Raw genomic sequence first — 22582 nt, 5'->3', positions numbered from 1 at the left:
TTGCATTCAATCCCTAACATTTATGTATTTTTGCACAGAACGTCCTTGAACTGCCAGAGATGAAGAACCGAACGACCTTTGAGTTCTTGAACAACCTCTGTAAAAAGCAACCAAGAAGGGCAATGGAGGTACATACTAACTCTGAAGGAAATTTGATTTTTTTTTTTTTTTTCAATTGTGAGTTTAAATCTCAGCCCTTAAAAATTGAGTAGGACATGTGCCGGGCTCCTCTGCTGTACTGTAGGAGATCACTCTAGAGGGTTCACTCTAGAGGATCCTAACGCCTCTTGAGGCTGCGTTAAAAATTGGAGTAGTGGGGAACAGAAACAGTGTGCAACGCACTGTGCACCATCCCACTTCACAGAACAAAAACAGTGTTTGGGAAAGGGTCTAAAAGACCCACAGATGATAAAGAAAGAAATAAAAAAAAGAAAAGAAAAGAAGAACGGGTTTGTGGAGGAGCTGTAAGCGACGATGAGTCCAATGCCTTGGTTGTTTTGTAAACCGATGAAAACAAGGATGAGTCCGATTCCAGCAGTGGAGGAGATTCGGACTGGTTTTGAAATAACTTGAGCAAGTGTTGTGCACAACCCAACTGATGAAATGAAGAGGAAGATCAACCCTTCGGTGAACACGGCTGCAAGAGCTCCCTTATAAGAGAGATGGCCAGAGCCACGGAAACCCACTAGATTGTAAGCAAAGTAAACATTGCTCCCCCTGAAATTTTGATGCAAATGAAGGGCCTTGATTTGCTGCAGGACTTCTTGAAGAAATCCGCATCGGGCATATGAAAGACTATCGAGACAGTGGGCGGTATCAGCCGTCGGATCAACGACAAGAGAGAGCAAGGGGCTCTAGCAGATTGCCTGGAGTTGATGGAGCTGTCAATGGATAGAGTGATGGACTCTGTGGTGGCAATTGAGAAAAGGACAGCCAAGTCACATTCGGATACCCATTCATGGCTCAGAAGTGTTCTCACCAACCATGTTACTTGCCTAGACGGGTTAACAGGATCGGCCCGGTCCATGATGGAGCCTGAGCTCAAAGACATGGTGGTAAGATCTAGAGCTTCTCTATCCATGGTGGTTGCAATATCACCACCGGAGGATGATGAGTTGAGTAAACACCTTAAAGTCCTCGTTTTGAGCACTACACAAGAAAAGGGTTTAGTGGCAGCGGAGTTCTGCTATGGAATGGAATTTGTGGCAGCGGAGTGAAGATATGTGTAGAGGTCCAGCTGGCGGCCAAGGTGAGGCTGCCGTCCGCCGGTGAAGCAGAATTACTAGGTTAAGAACCGAGCTTTGATACCATGTAAGATAAATTGATAGAGAGAGAATTACAGAGAGAATAAATTGTATGTATTCAATTGATTGATTATTCAGTGATTTACAACACTCTCATTTATAGAGAAGAAAGGTAGTACCATAGGATACTAACTAACTAACACCGAAAGCAGAAACATTATCATTAGTGGGACAGCTGGACAACTGGATATTGCACACTAATATTACATTATTGCTATATTATACTAATAACACTAACATTAGTAGTGCAAGCTGTGCCACACATCTTGCTTTGTTACCTAGTTGTCATCTTATATGTTGGTTATTAATAATTTTAGTTAAATAAATTTAATCATAATTTTACCCAGAAAGACGTAGTGTGCTGTGGACTATACTCAAAATTAATCTTATCTATATATTTCAATTATGGGTATATATATATTAGGCATGTAGGTTATTTACTAGTTTAGGCATACATCCATTCCCCAGATTCTGAATCATGTTGGATGCCTGATATGATATGCAGTCAGTACTGTGTTGGTCATTGTTGAATTTTGATGACAAAGCCCACTAGTCTTTGCATTGAGAAAGTATAGTGCATGCCCCATAGGGCAGGGGTGCAGGTGGGAAGTGGGGTAAAAATTTGCAAATCATTGCAAAATAAGCACGGAAATTTTATAGCAATGGATGAAAATGCTCAGCTCTTTAATTTCTTTTGAAAACCTTGCGACCCCCTCGTTTGCCATCTGCTGCAACTTCCTCTGCCCTCCCTCGCCATTCCTACCACTTCCCCATCTTTCGCTGCCCAACCCCGATAACCTCCACCCTTATACTTTCAAACCTTTCTCACCCACTCCCTCACTCACCTCTGCACCCCAAGCTATTCCCCCCACCCAACGCAACGCTCTAGTCAATCCAAACTCTAGCTAACAGCACCACCCAAAACCCTCCATGACTCTGAATTAACTCCGCACCCTTTCTATTATTTGAAATCACACTAGTACCCCTCGTTAACTAACACCATTTGGTGCAATGGTGAAATATCGATAATATCAATTAATGTGCTTGGTTTCAATTTTTTTAAAATTGAGTTTTTTTGTTTTTTGTATTTTTTTTAATGAATATTTTTAAAATGGATTTTTTTTAAGGTCCCTAGTATTATGATTTTATAGCATAAAGGACACTAAATATTTTTATAATGTTTAAGGTTCCTCAACATCAATCTAGAGAAAATTCGATCCAGAGAAAATTCAACCAGAGAAAATTCAATCCAGTGAAATTCTTTGGTTCAAACCCAGAGAAAATTCAATTTAATCCAGAGAAATTCTCTGGTCCAAACCAGAGAAAATTCAATTCAGTAAAATTCTTTGATCCAAAACCAGAGAAAATTCAATTTAATCCGAGAAATTCTCTGGTCCAAACCAGAGAAAATTCAATTCAGAGAAATTCAATCTGGTTGAATTTTCTCTGGGTTGGTCCAAAGAAATTCTCTGGTTTGGTCCATAGGAGAAATTTGAACAACCAAAGATATATACCTAGTGTCAGTGGTTCTGCCATTTCCATCTTTATTTTCTTACTGTTGGTACAATTATTAGAGTCTTGAATTTGAAGCTGTGATTTCAAATCTTCCACTTTGTTTTTGTAACTGAAAATAATAACTGATGTGGGTTTTATACTTTTTTTTGCATAATGGACCTTACATAGATGGTTTTGTTTCTTTGTGCAGGAAATTGAGAATGAGAAACTAATGTTAGAACATGTTCATATTTTAGAGGAGAACAGTGGTTTACATGTACAGAATAAAAAATTGTCTGAAGAAGCTTCTTATGCAAAGGAACTGGCCTTTGCTACTGCTATTGAGTTGAAGAATTTGGCTGGTGAAGTCATAAAGATCTCTCTACAGAATGCAAAACTAGCTGAATAAAAAACAGAACCTGCAGAAACTCTTACCCTTTCATCACCAATTCACCAAATTGTAGAAGGCAGATTTGTGGACGCCCAGCACACAGTCCCTCAGATCAGACCATGAAGCAAGCGAGTGAAAAACATAAATTATGTGAACTCTGTAGCAGCTTTCTGAGATAGCAGCAACAGCTTTAAGAAATCTGAAGCAAACCAAATAACATAATCAAAAACAGACTTAAAATCATAATATCGGTTCTCGAGCTTCTTATACCCAATCGCCTGAGCAACATCAATCGGTCTTCCCGGCGGGTATGGCCGTTCCCGAAACCCACATAATCCAAAAAAGAACTGCCTAGCAAAATCCCATAACTTGTCATCCGATTGCCTCTTCGTCTGAATCGCCTTCCTCGGCATCGACCTCCTATCTAACCTAATCACATGCGGCACCGCTTTTCACAGCTCAGCGTCCTCACTCCTATACGGACTCTCATTCTCGACTTCTGGGATGTGTCTGTGATCGGGTAGGGTTTGGTAATGTCAAATTTCTCTGTGATATGTTTAGGGATCTTAGACATCAAAAAATAATTTTGTAGATCTCTTCCATTACGAAAAGTGGGAGAGGGACCCTAGACTAATTTTCCCTTTTGAAAATTTTAAGCAATTTTATTTTTTATTTTTTTAGATGTCTCTCACTTAAATGTATCTAAATAGTAAAATATTTGTAAAAATATATTTTAAAAAATAATAAATACACAAAAATGCAAAAAATGTACTGAATTTTTGTATCTTTTTATATTTTTTGGTATTTAATGTATTTTTTAAACATTTTTTTCACAGATATTATACTTTTTAAGTGTATGTTAGGTGTGTCTAAAAATTAAAAAAAATTATTTAAAATATTAAAAAAATTCATTGAAAACATTTAAATACAGAAAATAAAAAAGTAAAATTTTCTGAAAACTAGAACCAAATAAGCTAAAATGTTTTTTCTTTGAGAAATGTTTTGTAGCTCAAAAGTTTGGGCTCGAATTGCCCCAATCCATGGGACTTACGTACCTACATATATCAATATCTCTCTATCAATGGGAGTGTAAAAATGGACCGTAGCCTGGGGTGGGCCCGGGACCTTGGGCTTGGGCTATCATTTTGAAGCCTAGCCCGTAGGCCTGCTTAAGGCTTGCTCAAGGCCCAGCCCGTCCCTTTCCACCCGAGGCCTAATGTCTATTTTAATGTAAAATAATAAAATTTTGGTAGAAAAAATTAAAAAAAAAACAAAATTTTTTTTTTCAGGCCCTCTAAGCCCGAGCCCAGGCCTTGGCCTACCAGTCCGTCCAAGGCCCGTATACCCCCTGGGCCCGGGCCTAATTTTCTAGCCCGTGGCCCGGCCCGACTTGAATTTTGGCAACAGCCCATGAGGTCCGACATGGGCCAGGCCAGGCCAAATTTACATCCCTATCTATCAATATCTCCTCCACCCTGTCTCTCAGACCCAAATATTGTTCTCTCTTCTCTTCGAAACCCTATCACTCTCTCATCCTTTCCGATGCAAACGACGACCATTCAACTCATCTCCGACGCAGACATCCAACTCGACGCATCCGACGACGTGGACATTTGACTCGTCTGATAGCAGAAAACTCCTTTCATTTGACGCGGAAACTCCTCTCAGCTGGAATGAAAGAAAACCACCATCACCATGCGTCCTGTAATGAAGGAAAATAGAGTATGGTATTAAAGAGACAACTTGGTTTCTTTTCCACATGTGTAGTTGGACATTTGGGATTGTTTGGGATGAACTATATAAGTGCACTTTTTGACTTTTTGGATAAAAAAGTAGAGGAAAAAAATATGATTGTTTAGGATAACTTTTTGGCTTTTTACAAAAAAATATGTATTAAAATATTGTATAAAATAGCAAAATTGTCGTATTCCCCCTATGCCCTATGCGTAGTGACAGTGAACCAGTGTAGATTACTTTGAATTGTGTGGTAGGGGCAGACATGCTTCAGATTATATATATATATATATAATGAGGCTTCCCTTTAGTCCTTCATTGGATTGGATAATACTTTGGGCACGTGGGAGCCCACCACGGGTCCCGTTCGATAATTCAAACCATTTAATGTGTAGAACTCGTCGAGTACTATATGCTTTTAAAACATTACGTTGATCGGATATCGATAATTATGTGATCAAATCAATTTTGTATAAAAAAAAAAGGACGGTGAAAATAAACGGCTGACAAAAATCTAATTTGATCACATAGCTATAGATATTCGATCAACGTAATTTTTTACAAATATATAGTACTTGACGAGTTCTATACATTGCACGGTTCAGATTATTGAAATAGGACCTGTGGTGGGCCCTAACAGTACCCTCCAGTCTAATGAAGGACTGGAGAAAAGCCTCATCCTATATATATATACATATATGTTCTGAAGCGTGTTCTTGTTCACACATTTGTACCATAACTTCTTTCCATAATTTGGCTTGTGTACTTTTTTTCTTTTTTTTTTGTTGGTACTTTTTTGGTGAATAGTGATAATTTTTTGATTTTTTTAATAACTTTTTGGCTTTTTATCTTTTATAGACTATCCCAAATAAGTACTTAACTTCAAATGTATCTCTAAGTACATATGCTTATTAAAGTTCAACTAGAATAAAAGAAAAAGCAAAGAAAAGAAAAAAAAAAACTGCTATGGATTCAAAAGTGATCATCTCCCGATAGACACATTCATCTTTCTGAGTCAACTGAACAATGCCATCAAGCACAAGAATTTTCCCATATGGCAAGTCATGAAATTCATTCAGTAATACAAATATGGCAGAGATGATGAAATTCATTCATTCAGTAATTTTTTATGCCAGGTCTTGTTCATGGTACTAATATCTTTTGCTTTATAATGAAATTTTAATCTGTAAGTATAGGATACGGTCTTGGGTGAAACAAAAACAACCTCCAATGCTATGGAATTTGCCATGGCAGAGATGATGGTGGAGATTCCGAACAAAGTGAACGGTGGTCTCGATGGTCAGCGACTCTCGTCGGTGAACACACAGGTCGGTGGTTGTCGTGGTCATCAATGAAGATTCCAAACGGAGGGGTGCTCTACTCTGCGCTAGATCTGGTTCCCATCTCTCTCCCTCCCTCTTCTCCTCTCTCTTCTCTTTTGTTTTTGTTTTGTTTTGTTTTGTTTTTATTTAACTAGGGCGTGGGTTTCACGAAAATATTTCTAGCCATTGAGGGTTATAAGTTTTGAGCTAGCCAGCAGAGTCATTTTTCTTTTTTTCCATCTGATGAGAAGAATGTTAGAATGGTTTTGAAAAATTCTGGGAAAAAATAGAATTTTTATTAAAACTTTGTTCTAATTTTTAGGTGGAACCTATGCGTCGATTTTCGCAGGTCAAAGTGGTAACGCGTTCTATGCCGCGTTGTGATTCACGTGGTATATTTGGTTGCTCAAAACCATTATTAAGTAAATGGGAAATTGAAACCAAAGTGTTCTCCATGGAAATGGAGTTTTGGTGGAAAATCCTTAAAGATTTGAAAAATGGCTTGTCCCACATTGATTTGGTGCGAAGTTTTGAATGGGTTTATATAGCTTGGAATTATAACTTGGGGAGGGCCCCAAGGAGCACCCCAAGTTTGTAGAACGGAGAGGTTATGGGCAAAGTGGGCTACACCCATTGGACCTAAAAATAACCACACACGCGTGCGCCGCCGTCGTCCGTCCGTCCGGTCGGGTGTCTTGGGCTGGGCCTGGGCTTGGGCGCTGGTGCGTGGTGTGAGGTTGGGTTGGGATTGTCCGGCCCAATACTAATCTTTTTGAGCCAAAAACATTGGGATTTAATTTTATTTTTTGAAATAAAATCTGTCTAACTGTCCAAAATTCAAATTAATTCCAGAAATATTCTGTTCCGATTTTTCGTTACATCCAAACAGGTTCCCACGGTTTTTATATGTTCAAAATTTGAACCTAGCAGATTTGTGTCTATTTATTCAAACTGAACAGGTATCATACCTGTTCAAACAGGTTTTGCACCTGTTTAATTCAAAATGGAAAGCCACAACAACATCTATAAATAGGCAGGCCTCATTTGATGTTTTCATTTATAATTTTTGTACTTCTCCTATGTAAATATATTCTGCATTTTGTTGCATTTAATTTTTTGTGAGAAAGAGTGTATACACTTAGTATGTTCGTTGTGCGAATAAATTGTAGTGCTGCATTTATTCGTTGATTGATCATTTTATCTTGGAAGATAGACGTCCATATTCTGAAAGTATCGTGGAGAGGACGAATCTGTTTTAAAAACACAGTGTCTAACAATAGACTTGATCAGATTGTTATTCGAAGAAATTAATCAAGTAAGTTAATTCTTTTTCTGTTTTATATTTATTTATTTAAATTAGATTGTTGGACAATCTTCACTATACTTAAATAAATTAATTCTGTTTGGGTATTAAACGACAAACAGAATATAAAAGAAAAATAGGAAAGGAGAGAGAATATTTGATTACAAAAATCAAACCAACAAATAAAAATAAATAAATAAATAAAAACAGATTTTTATTTTGTTACAAAAACAAAATCAAAAATCTGATTTAAATAAATAAAAATAAAACAGAAAAAGAATTAACTTGATTAATTTCTTAATCTAATCAAATCCAGTGTTAGACACTGTGTCTTTAAAACAAATTCATTCTCTCCATGGTACTTTCAGAATATGTCTATCTCCCAAGATAAAATGATCAACGAATGAATACAGCACTACAATTTATTCGCACAATGAACACACTAAGTGTATACACTCTTTCTCACAAAAATTAAATACAGCAAAATGCAGAATATATTTGCAGAGGAGAAGTACGACAATTATGAATGAAAACACCAAATGAGAGCTGCCTATTTATAGATGTAGTGGTGGCTTTCCATTTTGAATTAAACATGTGCAAAACCTGTTTGAATAGGTATGATACCTGTTCAGTTTGAATAAACAGATACAAATCTGTTGGGTTCAAATTTTGAACAGATAAAAGCTGTAGGGACCTGTTTGGATGTAGGGAAAAATCGGAACAGAATATTTCCAGAATTAATTTGAATTCTGGATAGTTGGACAGATTTTATCTTAAAAAATAAAATTAAATCCAAATGTTTTTGGCCAAAAAAGATTAGTATTGGGCTGAACAAGCCCAACCCAACCTCACACCATGCACTCGCGCCCAAGCCCAGCCTGGCCGACCGACCGGACGGGCGGCGACACTTGCGTGTGTGGTTATTTTTGGGTCCAATGGGTCTAGCCCATAACCTCTCCCTTCTACAAACTTGGAGTGCCCTTTGGAGCCCTCCCCAAGTTATAATTCCAAGCAATATAAACCCATTCAAAACTTCCCACCAAATCAATGTAGGACAAGCCATTTTTCAAACCTTTAAAAATTTTCCACCAAAACTCCATTTCCATGGAGCACACTTTGGCTTCAATTTCCCATTCACTTGGTAATGGTTTTGAGCAACCAAATATACCATGTGAATCACAACGCAGCATAGAACGCGTTACCACTTTGACCAGTGAAAATCGACGCATAGGTCCTACCTAAAAATTAGACCAAAGTTTAATAAAAATTCTGTTTTTTCCCAGAATTTTTCAAAACCATTCTAACAATCCCCCACATAAATGGAATTTGATGACAACGGAAATGCAACAATTTACAGAATTTGTCGAAAGAGTATAAGTCGAAAATATCTTGCATCAGGATAGGTAGCTTTCGGCCTTGAACCTTCCCTAGTGATAACTTATCGGACTTACTAGCTAACCAATGAACGCAATGCCTTGAATTGTTCAGCCGTTTGTGTAAGCCAAGACAATAGATTTCACACAAAATATCTTCTAGCACATCATGGTTCTCACTGTTGTGTTCATTTGACTTTGAACGCTCCTGATTTTCATGAGTGCTTCTAAAGAATGTAGCCTCTTCATTCTCATAGAACCGGCCCTAGTTCGACACTTATATAGGTGATTCTTATTGTAAGTATCTCCTTATGCTCGTCTTGATTTTATGCCTAAATCAAGATATAAGTAATCATTAAAAGCAAAGCTTATCGTTATACCCCTGTAGACAACACATGTTGCAGATATCACTCTCAACATAAGAATGGGTAAGGAATTTTAATCCCATGGTGATTTCTGGCGAGCCACACATAACTTAGTTGTCCCTTTGAACTTAGTTCTTGGGATCTCTAATTATATAAGTAGGGTTACCATTATGATGACTCTTATATAATAGGCTTTAATCTCATCCCCTTCGATGAACTATACACTTGCTCTTTTGTCAAACCTTTTGTTAACGAATCCCCAATATTCTCTTTAGTTTTTATATAATCTATTGAGAATATTTCATTTGAGAGCAATTGTCTTACGGTATTATGTCGACGACGAATATGTCGTGACTTACCATTATAAATATGATTTTGTGCCCTGCCTATTGCAAATTGACTATCACAATGAATACAAATAGCTGGCACAGGTTTTGGCCACATTGGAATGTCTTCTAAGAAATGACGAAGCCATTCTACTTCTTCTCCTACTTTGTCTAAAGCAATGAACTCAGATTCCATTGTGGATCGTGAGATGCATGTTTGTTTCGTGGACTTCCAAGAAACAGCAGCGCCTCCTAGAGTAAAGACATATCCACTAGTGGATTTTGAATCTTTAGTATCCGATATCCAATTGGCATCACAATAACCTTCAAGTACTGCTGGATATCGAGTAAAGTTCAAACCATGATCACGAGTAAATCTTAGATATCTAAGAACCCGAATGATTGCTTTCCAATGGTTTTCTCCAGGGTTACTAGTGTACCTACTCAATTTACTGACAGCATAAGCCATATCAGGACGAGTGCAATTCATTAGGTACATTAGGCTTCCAATGATTTCGGAGTATTTTAACTGTGACACCGCATCACCTTTATTTTTCGATAAATAAAGACTAATGTCTACAGGTGTTCTAGCTAAATTCATATCATCCTTGATAAATTTACCAAGAATTTTCTCAATATAATGTGATTGAGATAATGCATATCCGTCAGATGTTTTAGTAATTTTCATTCCTAATATAACATCTACGACCCCTATATTTTTCATATCAAATCTTTTGTTAAACATTTGCTTAGTTGATTTGATCATGTTTTGACTGTTTCCAATGATAAGCATGTTATCCACATAAAGACAAACTATGACATATCCTTGGTCAGTGTTTTTAACATAGACGCATTTGTCACATTCATTTATCTTAAACGCATTAGTAAGCATTGCATGATCAAATTTTTCATGCCATTGCTTAGGTGCTTGTTTTAATCCATAAAGAGATTTTACAAGCCGACAAACTTTCTTTTCTTGCCCCGGCACTACAAACCCTTCGGGTTGTTCTATATAGATCTCTTCATTTAGATCACCATTTAAGAAAGCTGTCTTAACATCCATTTGATGTATTTCTAAATTAAATAACGCTGCTATAGCAGTAAGCATGTGAATGGATGTTATTCTTGTTACAGGAGAATATGTGTCAAAATAGTCCAGACTTTCTTTTTGTCTGTATCCTTTTACTACAAGTCTTGCTTTATACTTGTCTATTGAACCATCTGCTTTCATTTTTCTCTTGAATATCCACTTATATCCGAAAGGTTTAGAACCAGGTGGAAGATCCACCAATTCCCGTGTATGATTTTGCATAATGGATTCAAATTCATTATTAACAACCTCTTTCCACAAAGGTGCTTCAGGACTTATCATTGCTTTCTTAAAGCTTTGAGGTTTATTTTCTAACAGGTATGTCAAAAAATCTAGACCAAAGGATTTTGATGTTTTCGCTCTCTTACTTCGTCTTGGTTCATCATTAGCTAAATCTTGTTGGTCGAGACCATTACTTGTCTCTTGTGTTTGATTGTCATTAGTCTCTTGACTTTGTGTACAATCATAAGTTCTTTTCTGTAAACTTAATTCTTGTCCTTTCTTGTAAGGAAAGACATGTTCAAAAAACACAGCATTTCTTAACTCTATAATAGTGTTCACATTTATATCAGGTATTTCTGATTTATAAGTTTGAAACCGATATGCATTACTATTCTGAGCATAACCAATAAACACACAATCTACTATTTTTTGTCCAATTTTAGTCTTTTTAGGAAAAGGAACTTCAACTTTTGCCAAACACCCCCACACTTTTAAGTATTTGTAGGAAGGCGGTCGACCTTTCAACAATTCATAAGGAATGCTGTTGGTTTTCTTGTGGGGTATTCTGTTAAGAACATAATTAGCAGACAATATTGCTTCTCCCCACAAGTTTTGTGGTAAGCCTGAACTTAGTAACATAGCATTCATCATTTATTTTAGGGTTCTATTCTTCCTTTTAGCAATTCCATTTTGCTGAGGAGAATAGGGTGCTGTAGTTTGGTGAATAATGCCATGTTGTGCACAAAATTCATTTAATGGTGTATCATATTCACCACCCCTATCACTTCTAACCATTTTAATGGTTTTTCCAAGTTGATTTTTAACTTTTGTTTTGTAGAGTTTAAACATTTCTAAAGTTTCATCTTTACTTTTAAGTAAAAAAACATAACAATATCTTATGCAATCATCGATAAAAGTTATGAAATACTTTTTGCCTCCTCTAGTTTGAATAAATTTAAGATCACATACATCTATATGAATTAATTCTAGAGGTTCGGTTTTTCTTTCAACCGATTTAAATGAAGCCTTAGTTAGTTTTGCTTCTACACAAATCTCACATTTGTGATTAGGATCAATTTCAAATTTTGGTATATAATCCAAACCAATTAATCTACGCAAAGCATCAAAATTCACATGTCCTAATCTACCATGCCATAAATTCGACTTAAGAATATAAGCAAAAGATGTGTTATTCTTATTAATAGCAACTTTTGGTACAATTGTCATTACATTCAAGTTGAAGAGACCATCACTCATGTATACATACCACTCTTTGTTAATACAAATTTATCAGACTCAAAGACAAGCCTAAAGGCATTTTTACTTAACAAAGAACCAGAAACCAAATTCTTCCGGATGTCAGGTACATGTAGTACGTTGTTGAGGGTCAGGTCTTTCCCTGATGTCATCTTCAAGATCACCTTTCCTTGTCCAGCCATAGTAGAAGTAGAAGAATTTCCCATGAAAAGTTGTTCACCATTTGCAGCCTTATTGTAGGTAGTGAATATCTTCTTGTCCGCACAAATATGACGAGTTGCCCCAGTGTCAACCCACCATTCCTTGGGATTTCCAACCAAATTAGCCTCAGACACCATAGCGGAGAGGTTGATGTCATTCATCCCGTCAGAGATATAATCTAGTTCTGTCACATTGGCCTGATTGGTAGTTTTCTTGCTTGTACTTCCACGATCCTTCTTAGGGCAGCGGCAGTCAGAAGCTCGATGCCCAGTCTTGCCACCGTTATAGCATTTTTCTTTGAACTTCTTGTTGCCATTGTTGTCGCCTTGTTTAGGACCATCTCCAGTAAACTTCCTCTTTTTGTTATGTGGTTTATGAACTTGTTTAACCACATTAGCCTTGGACTCAATGTGATTTTTCCCATTTCTCTTTTCAGCCTTACGGTTATCTTCCTCAATTCTCAGTCTTACAATAAATTCATCCATGGTCATCTCTTTGCGTTTATGTTTTAAATAATTTTTGAAATCTTTCCAAGCCGGTGGTAACTTTTCCACTAAAGCAGCGACTTGGAAAGACTCGCTCAAAGACATACCCTCAAAATGAATATCATGTAAAATTAATTGAAAACTTTGAACTTGAGAAATTACCGTTTGGGAGTCTACCATAACGAAGTCCAGAAATTTACCGACAACAAATTTCTTCGTACCGGCATCCTCTGTCTTGTATTTCTTCTCCAAAGAATCCCACAATTATTTTGCTGACTTCAGAGGGCTGTAAACATTATACAGCATGTTGTCAAGGCCATTGAGGATGTAATTTCTGCACAGGAAATCTGAATATTTCCAAGCATCTACAGCGGCAACAACTTGCAGATCACTTTCACCCTCTTTAAGTGCTAGAGCCTCTTCACGGAGAAACCGGACCAAATTTAGAGTTGTAAGATAGAACAGCATCTTCTGCTTCCATCTTTAAACTTAGTACCATTAAATTTTTTCCGTTTTTCTCCATGATTTATTGGTACTTGAACATGGTTCTGGATAGGGACATGAGTTGATGTAACAATTGGAGTACCACTTCTAGTTGCAGTTGCAGTTGCAGTAGCCATAATATATGATTACAAAAATCAGAAAAAAATCAAAATACAAATTAATTTTCTAGTTACTAAAACCAGAAAATAAAATATAACACAAAATAATTTTATTTTCCTTATTACTAAAATTAGAAAAATAAAATACCAAAATAATTTTTTGTAACACAAATTAATATTCTGCAATTGTTAATGACACCGGTATGTTACTACTAGTTGTCAAAGAAAAAGACAGTATATTACTACTATCTGTTAAACAGTATATTACTACTATTTGTTTTCCAACCAGAATATTACTTTTGCGAAAATACAGAAAATTAAATACAATGAAGACACCAAAAAATATTCTGTCTTAAGATTGTTGGACAATCTTCACTGTACTTAAATAAATTAATTATGTTTGGGTACTAAACTACAAACAGAATACAAAAGAAAAATAGGAAAGGAGAGAGAATGTTTGATTACAAAAATCAAACCAACAAATAAAAATAAATAAATAAATAAAACAGATTTTTATTTTGTTACAAAAACAAAATAAAAAATCTTGTAATTCACGTGGTATATTTGGTTGCTCAAAACCATTACCGAGTGAATGGGAAATTGAAGCCAATGTGTGCTCCATGGAAATGGAGTTTTAGTGGAAAATCTTTAAAGGTTTGAAAAATAGCTTGTCCCACATTGATTTGGTGGGAAGTTTTGAATGGGTTTATATAGCTTGAAATTATAACTTGGGGAGGGCCCTAAGGGGCACCTCAAGTTTGTAGAAGGGAGAGGTTATAGGCAAAGTGGGTTAGACCCATTGGACCCAAAAATAACCACGTGCGCGCGCCGCCGCCGTCCATCTGGTCGGACTGGACTGGGCCTGGGCTTAGGCGCGAGTGCGTAATGTGAAGTTGGGTTGGGCTTGTCCGGCCAAATACTAATCTTTTTGGGCTAAAAACATTTGGATTTAATTTTATTTTTTGAAATAAAATCTATCTAACTGCCAGAATTCAAATTAATTTTGAAAGTATTATGTTCCAATTTTTCCCTACATCCAAACAGGTCCCTATGATTTTTATCTGCTCACAATTTGAACCCAACAGATTTGTATCTGTTTATTCAAACTGAACAGGTATCATACATGTTCAAACAGGTTTTGCACCTATTTAATTCAAAATGGAAAGCCACCACTACATCTATAAATAGGCAACCCTCATTTGATGTTTTCATTCATAATTTTCGTACTTCTCATCTGCAAATATATTTTTCATTTTGTTGCATTTAATTTTTGTGAGAAAGAGTGTATACACTTAGTGTGTTCGTTGTGCGAATAAATTGTAGTGCTGCATTTATTCGTTGATTGATCATTTTATCTTGGGAGATAAACGTCCATATTTTGAAAGTACCGTGGAGAGGACGAATCTGTCTTAAGGACACAATGTCTAACACTGGACTTGATCAGATTATTATTCGAAGAAATTCATCAAGTAAGTTAATTCTTTTTCCGTTTTATTGTTATTTATTTAAATCAGATTTTTGATTTTGTTTTTGTAACAAAATAAAAATCTGTTCTTATTTATTTATTTATTTATTTTTATTTGTTGGTTTAATTTTTGTAATCAAGCATTCTCTCTCATTTCCTATTTTTCTTTTATATTCTGTTTGTCATTTAGTACCCAAATATAATTAATTTATTTAAGTACAGTGAAGATTGTCCAACAATCTTAAGACATAATATTTTTTGGTGCCTTCATTGTATTTAATTTTCTGTATTTTCGCAAAAGTGATAATCTGGTTAGAAAACAAATAGTAGTAATATACTGTTTGACAAATAGTAGCAATATACTGTGTTTTTCTATGACAACTAGTAGTAATATACTGGTGTCATTAACAATTGCAGAATATTAATTTGTGTTACAGAAAATTATTTTGGTATTTTATTTTTCTAGTTTTAGTAACAAGGAAAATAAAATTATTTTGTGTTATATTTTATTTTCTGGTTTTAGTAACTAAAAAATTAATTTGTGTTTTGGTTTTTTTCTGATTTTTGTAATCAAATATTATGGCTACTGTAACTGGAAGTGGTACTCCAATTGTTACACCAACTCTTGTCCCTATCCAGAACCATGTTCAAGTACCAATAAATCATGGAGAAAAACGAAAAAAATTTAACGGTACTGAGTTTAAAAAATGGCAGCAGAAGATGCTGTTCTATCTTACAACTCTAAATTTGGCCCGATTTCTCCGTGAAAAGGCTCCAGCACTTAAAGAGGATGAAAATGATCGGCAAGTTATTGCCGCTGTAGATGCTTGGAAACATTCAGATTTTCTGTGCAGAAATTACATCCTCAATGGCCTTGACAACATGCTGTATAATGTTTACAGCCCTCTGAAGTCAGCAAAAGAATTGTGGGATTCTTTGGAGAAGAAATACAAGACAGAGGATGCCGGCACGAAGAAATTTGTTGTCGGTAAATTTCTGGACTTCGTTATGGTAGACTCCCAAACGGTAATTTCTCAAGTTCAAAGTTTTCAATTAATTTTACATGATATTCATTTTGAGGGTATGTCTCTGAGCGAGTCTTTCCAAGTCGCTGCTTTAGTGGAAAAGTTACCACTAGTTTGGAAAGATTTCAAAAATTATTTAAAACATAAACGCAAAGAGATGACTATGGATGAACTTATTGTAAGACTGAGAATTGAGGAAGATAACCGTAAGGCTGAAAACATGAATGGGAAAATTTTCATTGAGTCCAAGGCTAATGTGGTTGAACAAGTTCATAAACCACATAACAAAAAGAGGAAGTTTATTGGAGATGGTCCTAAACAAGGTGACAACGATGGCAACAAGAAGTTTAAAGAAAAATGCTATAACTGTGGTAAGACTGGACATCAAGCTTCTAACTGTCGCCACTCTAAAAAGGATTGTGGAAGTACAAGTAAGAAGACTACCAATCAGGTCAATGTGACAGAACTAGATTATATCTCTGACGGGATGAATGACATCAACCTCTCCGCTGTGGTGTCTGAGGCTAATTTGGTTGGAAATCCCAAGGAATGGTGGGTTGACACTGGGGCAACTCGTCATATTTGTGCGGACAAGAAGATATTCACTACCTACAATAAGGCTGCAAATGTGAACAACTTTTCATGGGAAATTCTTCTACTTCTACTGTGGCTGGACAAGGAAAGGTGATCTTGAAGATGACATCAGGGAAAGACCTAACCCTCAACAGCGTACTACATGTACCTGACATCCGGAAGAATTTGGTTTCTGGTTCTTTGTTAAGTAAAAATGCCTTTAGGCTTGTCTTTGAGTCTGATAAATTTGTATTAACAAAGAGTGGTATGTATGCATGAGTGATGGTCTCTTCAACTTGAATGTAATGACAATTGTACCAAAAGTTACTATTAATAAGAATAACACATTTTTTGCTTATATTCTTGAGTCAAATTTACGGCATGGTAGATTAGGACATGTGAATTTTGATGCTTTGCGTAGATTAATTGGCTTGGATTATATACCAAAGTTTGAAATTGATCTTAATCACAAATGTGAGATTTGTGTAGAAGCGAAACTAACTAAGGCTCCATTTAAATCAGTTGAAAGAAAAATCGAACCTCTAGAATTAATTCATACAGATGTATGTGATCTTAAATTTGTTCAAACTAGATGAGGCAAAAAGTATTTCATAACTTTTATCGATGATTGCACGAGATATTGTTATATTTATTTACTTAAAAGTAAAGATGAAGCTTTAGAAATATTTAAACTCTACAAAACAGAAGTTGAAAATTGTAATAACCCTTATCCGTAATTAGCCACTAATCCGTATTTAATGATATTAATGAGAGGATTAAAATAAATTATGTGTTTATTCTGCACTTTGTATGATTTTGGCTTTCTATCTGTTACTTATAGAAATATATGTTTGGAATTCCACTTTAATATGTAAATCGAAAGCCTTATCGGTTCTCGAAACCGAAATTGACTTCACCGATGTGTTATTTGGAATTTTTAGAACCATATGGCAAATTTTATTAAAAATTGATTCAGTCTGATTCGTTAAGTTGCGTTTGGCAAGCCTTATGTTCTAATTAATGTATTTTAGCACCATAGCTATATATGTAACCCTTAAGCTCATTTTTGAGCTCAATTCTTTTACCTCTTAGTGCCAAAATCTGAGAATTCATTTTAGAGAGAGAGGGAGCACAATTCTAGAGAGAGAAAGGAAGAGATTGAAGGTTTTGTGTTGAATTCACCAAGTTTGTGCTAGAACAAGAGTAATTCAAGACTCTAGGTAAGGATTTAAGACTTAATTATGAATTTTAACCATCAAGTAGATCATTTCAAGAAGAATTTGTGATTGTGTACAAGAATTGGACCAAAGATAATGAATTTAGAGTTAATTCATACATGCATGCTTAGTTTAGTTTAATTTCATCATTTTGAACATGATTCATATCATCTATGTTTGAATTATCATGTTTTGAACCTTGAATTCATATTTTAAAAAGGGATTTCTTACATGCATGGAGCTTATGAGCTCAATTTACAAGTTTAATGAGCTTTGGAGCAAAGAGATTGAAAAGTTTTGCATGCATGTACATTTTCTTACAAATTGAGCATGATTTCCATGAATCCTCTCTTGCATGTTTGAAATTCATCTTCATTTGGGGAAATCATCAAGTTTCTAGTTGTTTTGTGGTGTTTGATCATGTTTTGGGAAGCTCAAGACCAAGAAAACCCATGCATGTTGTGTTCATGAACATTCATCATGTTTTAAGTTGAAATTGTGAGTTTTTAACAAACTCTTGGGCCATGATTTTATGAAATAATCCGTAATGCTTCATGTTTTACAAGTTTACTATGTTATCTCAAGTTTTGGGGCCCAAGAGATGTGTTTTGAAGGTTGGAATTCGAGTTTTGAGCTTAAAGGTGCAATCTGGAAATTTCAGAATATGCATCTACGCTCGAGCGTGGGAGTTCACGCTCGAGCGACCAATCTGAGTGCGTGCACTCCGCTCGAGCGACCAAAAGTCCTCTTGAGCGTGAATTGCAAGCTCCCATAAGTTTTATGTCTTTTACAGATCACTCGAGCGAAGGAATATGCGCTCGAGCGATCATTCACATTTTGCATGTCCGCTCGAGCGAGGAAAGCTACGCTCGAGCGTGGACCTTATTTTCAGAAAATTTGACTAAGTGTTCCAATTCATGTTTTGGCATCCTCCTTGCATCTTAGGCATTCCTAAGACCTAATTAAGCTTTGATAATGAGGTTATGGATTAGAAACACACTAAGGAAAAGAATGTACTAAGTTCCGAGACTGCAAATGTGTGTGTTTTAGGCAATGTGATAAGAAAGAATAAGAACCAACGTAATGAAAGTTAAGCCGTGTTGGCCACGTGAATGTGTCATGATAAGACATGCTTGTGTTGTGTATTTTGTGGTTGTAGGTCAAGACTCGAGGGTTGATTGACCATTGTTGGAACCATTGTGAGTAACGTTATTGTAAAGATACGTTCATATGAATTACGTTCCAAATGAAATATGATAAGTTTTGATTTTTGAAATGATATCTGCTTTCGTGAACGAATATTCCAAGTTTGAAATCTATTATGGCATCCATAGATAGTCCCAAGTCATGGGGGATGGCATGAAAATGCGGGTCCATGACATACAAGTTTACGAGATCTCGTTAGCCACTTCATTGTGGTGATATGTGTTTAATCGGTATCCGGAACCGATTACTCTAGTTGGAAGGCGTTCTGTGATGTGTTCTATGGGTTGTACTATTATTATGTTCTGATATGAGAATGATTATGCTTTGGTCTGTTTTCTGCTTATGATATATTCGGATTTCGTTCACTAACCCCTTCACCTTAATGTTATTCACTGGGCTTTAACTCATTGTGTGTATATATATGTATAGGTGGGCATTCTGGAGATCGAGCCTGAAGGCTTTTGTCTGGATCTGTGTCCTGTTGTCAGCCAACCATTGTGCCTCACGTGGAGGTTCCCGAAGTGTCCTGTGTTCAAGTTCTATTGGTTCTGTGTATATGTATGACTTGATTTAATTCTGTTGGCCGGACTTAAGATACTATAATGTGTGTGGGTATAATGTATGAATGACTATTGCATACTTATATAAAGTTTTAACTATTCTGTTCATATAAGTCAGCACAGCTCATTGGACAACTATATTTATGTATTTGCTTCCGCTAGCCCCTTAATCTTGTTAATCTATTCAGAGGCCTTCGGTGATCCAAGGATTATTGGCCGGTTACGATGCTAAATCCACAGTGGCGGGTTTGGGTCGTGACAAAAATCAACTTGGAAAAACCATTAAAATGGTTAAAAGTGATAGGGGTGGTGAATATGATGCATCATTAAATGAATTTTGTGCACAACATGGCATTATTTACCAAACTACATCACCCTATTCTCCTCAGCAAAATAGAATTGCTGAAAGGAAGAATAAAACCCTAAAAGAAATGATGAATGCTATGTTACTAAGTTCAGGCTTACCACAAAACTTGTGGGGAGAAGCAATATTATCTGCTAATTATGTTCTTAACAGAATACCCCACAAGAAAACTAACAGCACTCCTTATGAATTGTGGAAGGGTCGACCGTCTTCCTACAAATACTTAAAAGTGTGGGGGTGTTTGGAAAAAGTTGAAGTTCCTGTTCTTAAAAAGACTAAGATTGGACCAAAAACAGTAGATTGTATGTTTATTGGTTATGCTTAGAATAGTAGTGCATATCAGTTTCTAACTTATAAATCAGAAATACCTGATATAAATGTGAACACTATTATAGAGTCAAGGAATGCTGTGTTTTTTGAACATGTCTTTCCTTACAAGAAAGGACAGGAATTAAGTTCACAGAAAAGAACTTATGATTGTACACAAAGTCAAGAGACTAATGACAATCAAACACAAGAGACAAGTAATGGTTTCGACTAACAAGATTTAACTGATGATGAACCAAGACGAAGTAAGAGAGCGAAAACATCAAAATCCTTTGGTCCAGATTTTCTGACATACTTGTTAGAAAATGAACCTCAAAGCTTTAAGGAAGCAATGACAGGTCCTGAAGCACCTTTGTGGAAAGAGGCTGTTAATAATAAATTTGAATCCATTATGCAAAATCATACTTGGGAATTGGTGGATCTTCCACCTGGTTCTAAACCTTTTGGATATAAGTGGATATTCAAGAGAAAAATGAAAGCAGATGGTTCAATAGACAAGAATAAAACAAGACTTGTAGTAAAAGGTTACAGACAAAAAGAAGGTCTAGACTATTTTGACACATATTCTCCTGTGACAAGAATAACATCCATTCGCATGCTTATTGCTATACTAGCGTTGTTTAATTTAGAAATATATCAAATGGATGTTAAGACAGCTTTCTTAAACGGTGATCTAAATGAAGAGATCTATATGGAGCAACTCGAAGGGTTTGTAGTGCCGGGGCAAGAAAAGAAAGTTTGTCGGCGTGTAAAATCTCTTTATGGATTAAAACAAGCACTTAAGCAATGGCATGAAAAATTTGATCATGCAATGCTTACTAATGGGTTTAAGATAAACGAATGTGACAAATGCGTCTATGTTAAAAACACTGACCAAGGATATGTCATAGTTTGTCTTTATGTGAATGACATGCATATCATTGGAAGCAGTCAAAACATGACCAAATCAACTAAGCAAATGCTTAACAAAAGATTTGATATGAAAGATATGGAGGTCGCAGATGTTATATTAGGAATGAAAATTACTAAAACATCTGACGGATATGCATTATCTCAATCATATTATATTGAGAAAATTCTTGGTAAATTTATCAAGGATGATATGAATTTAGCTAGAACGCCTGTAGACATCAGTCTTTATTTATCGAAAAATAAAGGTGATGCGGTGTCACAGTTAAAATACTCCGAAATCATTGGAAGCCTAATGTACCTAATGAATTGTACTCGTCCTGATATAGCTTATGCTGTTAGTAAATTGAGTAGGTACACTAGTAACCCCGAAGAAGACCATTGGAAAGTAATCATTCGGGTTCTTAGATATCTAAGATTTACTCATGATCACGGTTTGAACTTTACTCGATATCCAGCAGTTCTTGAAAGTTATTGTGATGCCAATTGGATATCGGATACGAAAGATTCAAAATCCACTAGTGGATATGTCTTTACTCTAGGAGGCGTTGTTGTTTCTTGGAAGTCCATGAAACAAACATGCATCGCACGATTCACAATGGAATCTGAGTTCATTGCTTTAGACAAAGCAGGAGAAGAAACAGAATGGCTTCGTCACTTCTTAGAAGACATTCCAATGTGGCCAAAACCTGTGCTAGCTATTTGTATTCATTGCGATAGTCAATTTGCAATAGGCAAGGCACAAAATCATATGTATAATGATAAGTCACGACACATTCGTCGTCGACATAATACCGTAAGACAATTGCTCTCAAATGGAATAATCTCAATAGATTATATAAAATCTAAAGAGAATATTGCGGATCCGTTAACAAAAGGTTTGACAAAAGAACAAGTGTATAGTTCATTGAAAGGATGGGATTAAAGCCTATTACATAAGATTCATCATAATGGTAACCCTACTTATATGACTGGAGATCCCAAGAACTAAGTTCAAAGGGACAACTAAGTTATGTATGGCTCGCCAGAAATCACCAAGGGATTAAAACTTCCTATCCATTCCTTTGTTGAGAGTGATATCTGCAACATGTGTTATCTGCAGGGGTATAAGGATAAGCTTTGCTTTTAATGATTACTTATATCTAGATTTAGACATAAAATCAAGACGAGTACAAAAAGATACTCACAACAAGAATCACCTATATGAGTGTCGAACTAGGGTCGGTTCTATGAGAATGAAGAGGCTACATTCTTTAGAAGCACTCATGAAAACCAGGAGCGTTTAAGGTCAAAATGAATACAACAGTGAGAACCACGATGTGTTAGAAGACATTTTGTGTGAAATTTATTATCTTGGCTTACACAAACGACTAAACAATTCAAGGCATTGTGTCCATTGGTTAGCTAGTAAGTCCAATAAGTTATCACTAGAGAAGGTTCAAGGCTGAAAGTTACCTATCCTGATGC

Source organism: Camellia sinensis, chromosome 12 (assembly GCF_055761805.1).
Source record: "Camellia sinensis isolate YWXY chromosome 12, ASM5576180v1, whole genome shotgun sequence".
Taxonomy (NCBI): domain Eukaryota; kingdom Viridiplantae; phylum Streptophyta; class Magnoliopsida; order Ericales; family Theaceae; genus Camellia; species Camellia sinensis.
This window is presented reverse-complemented; position numbering follows the sequence as displayed.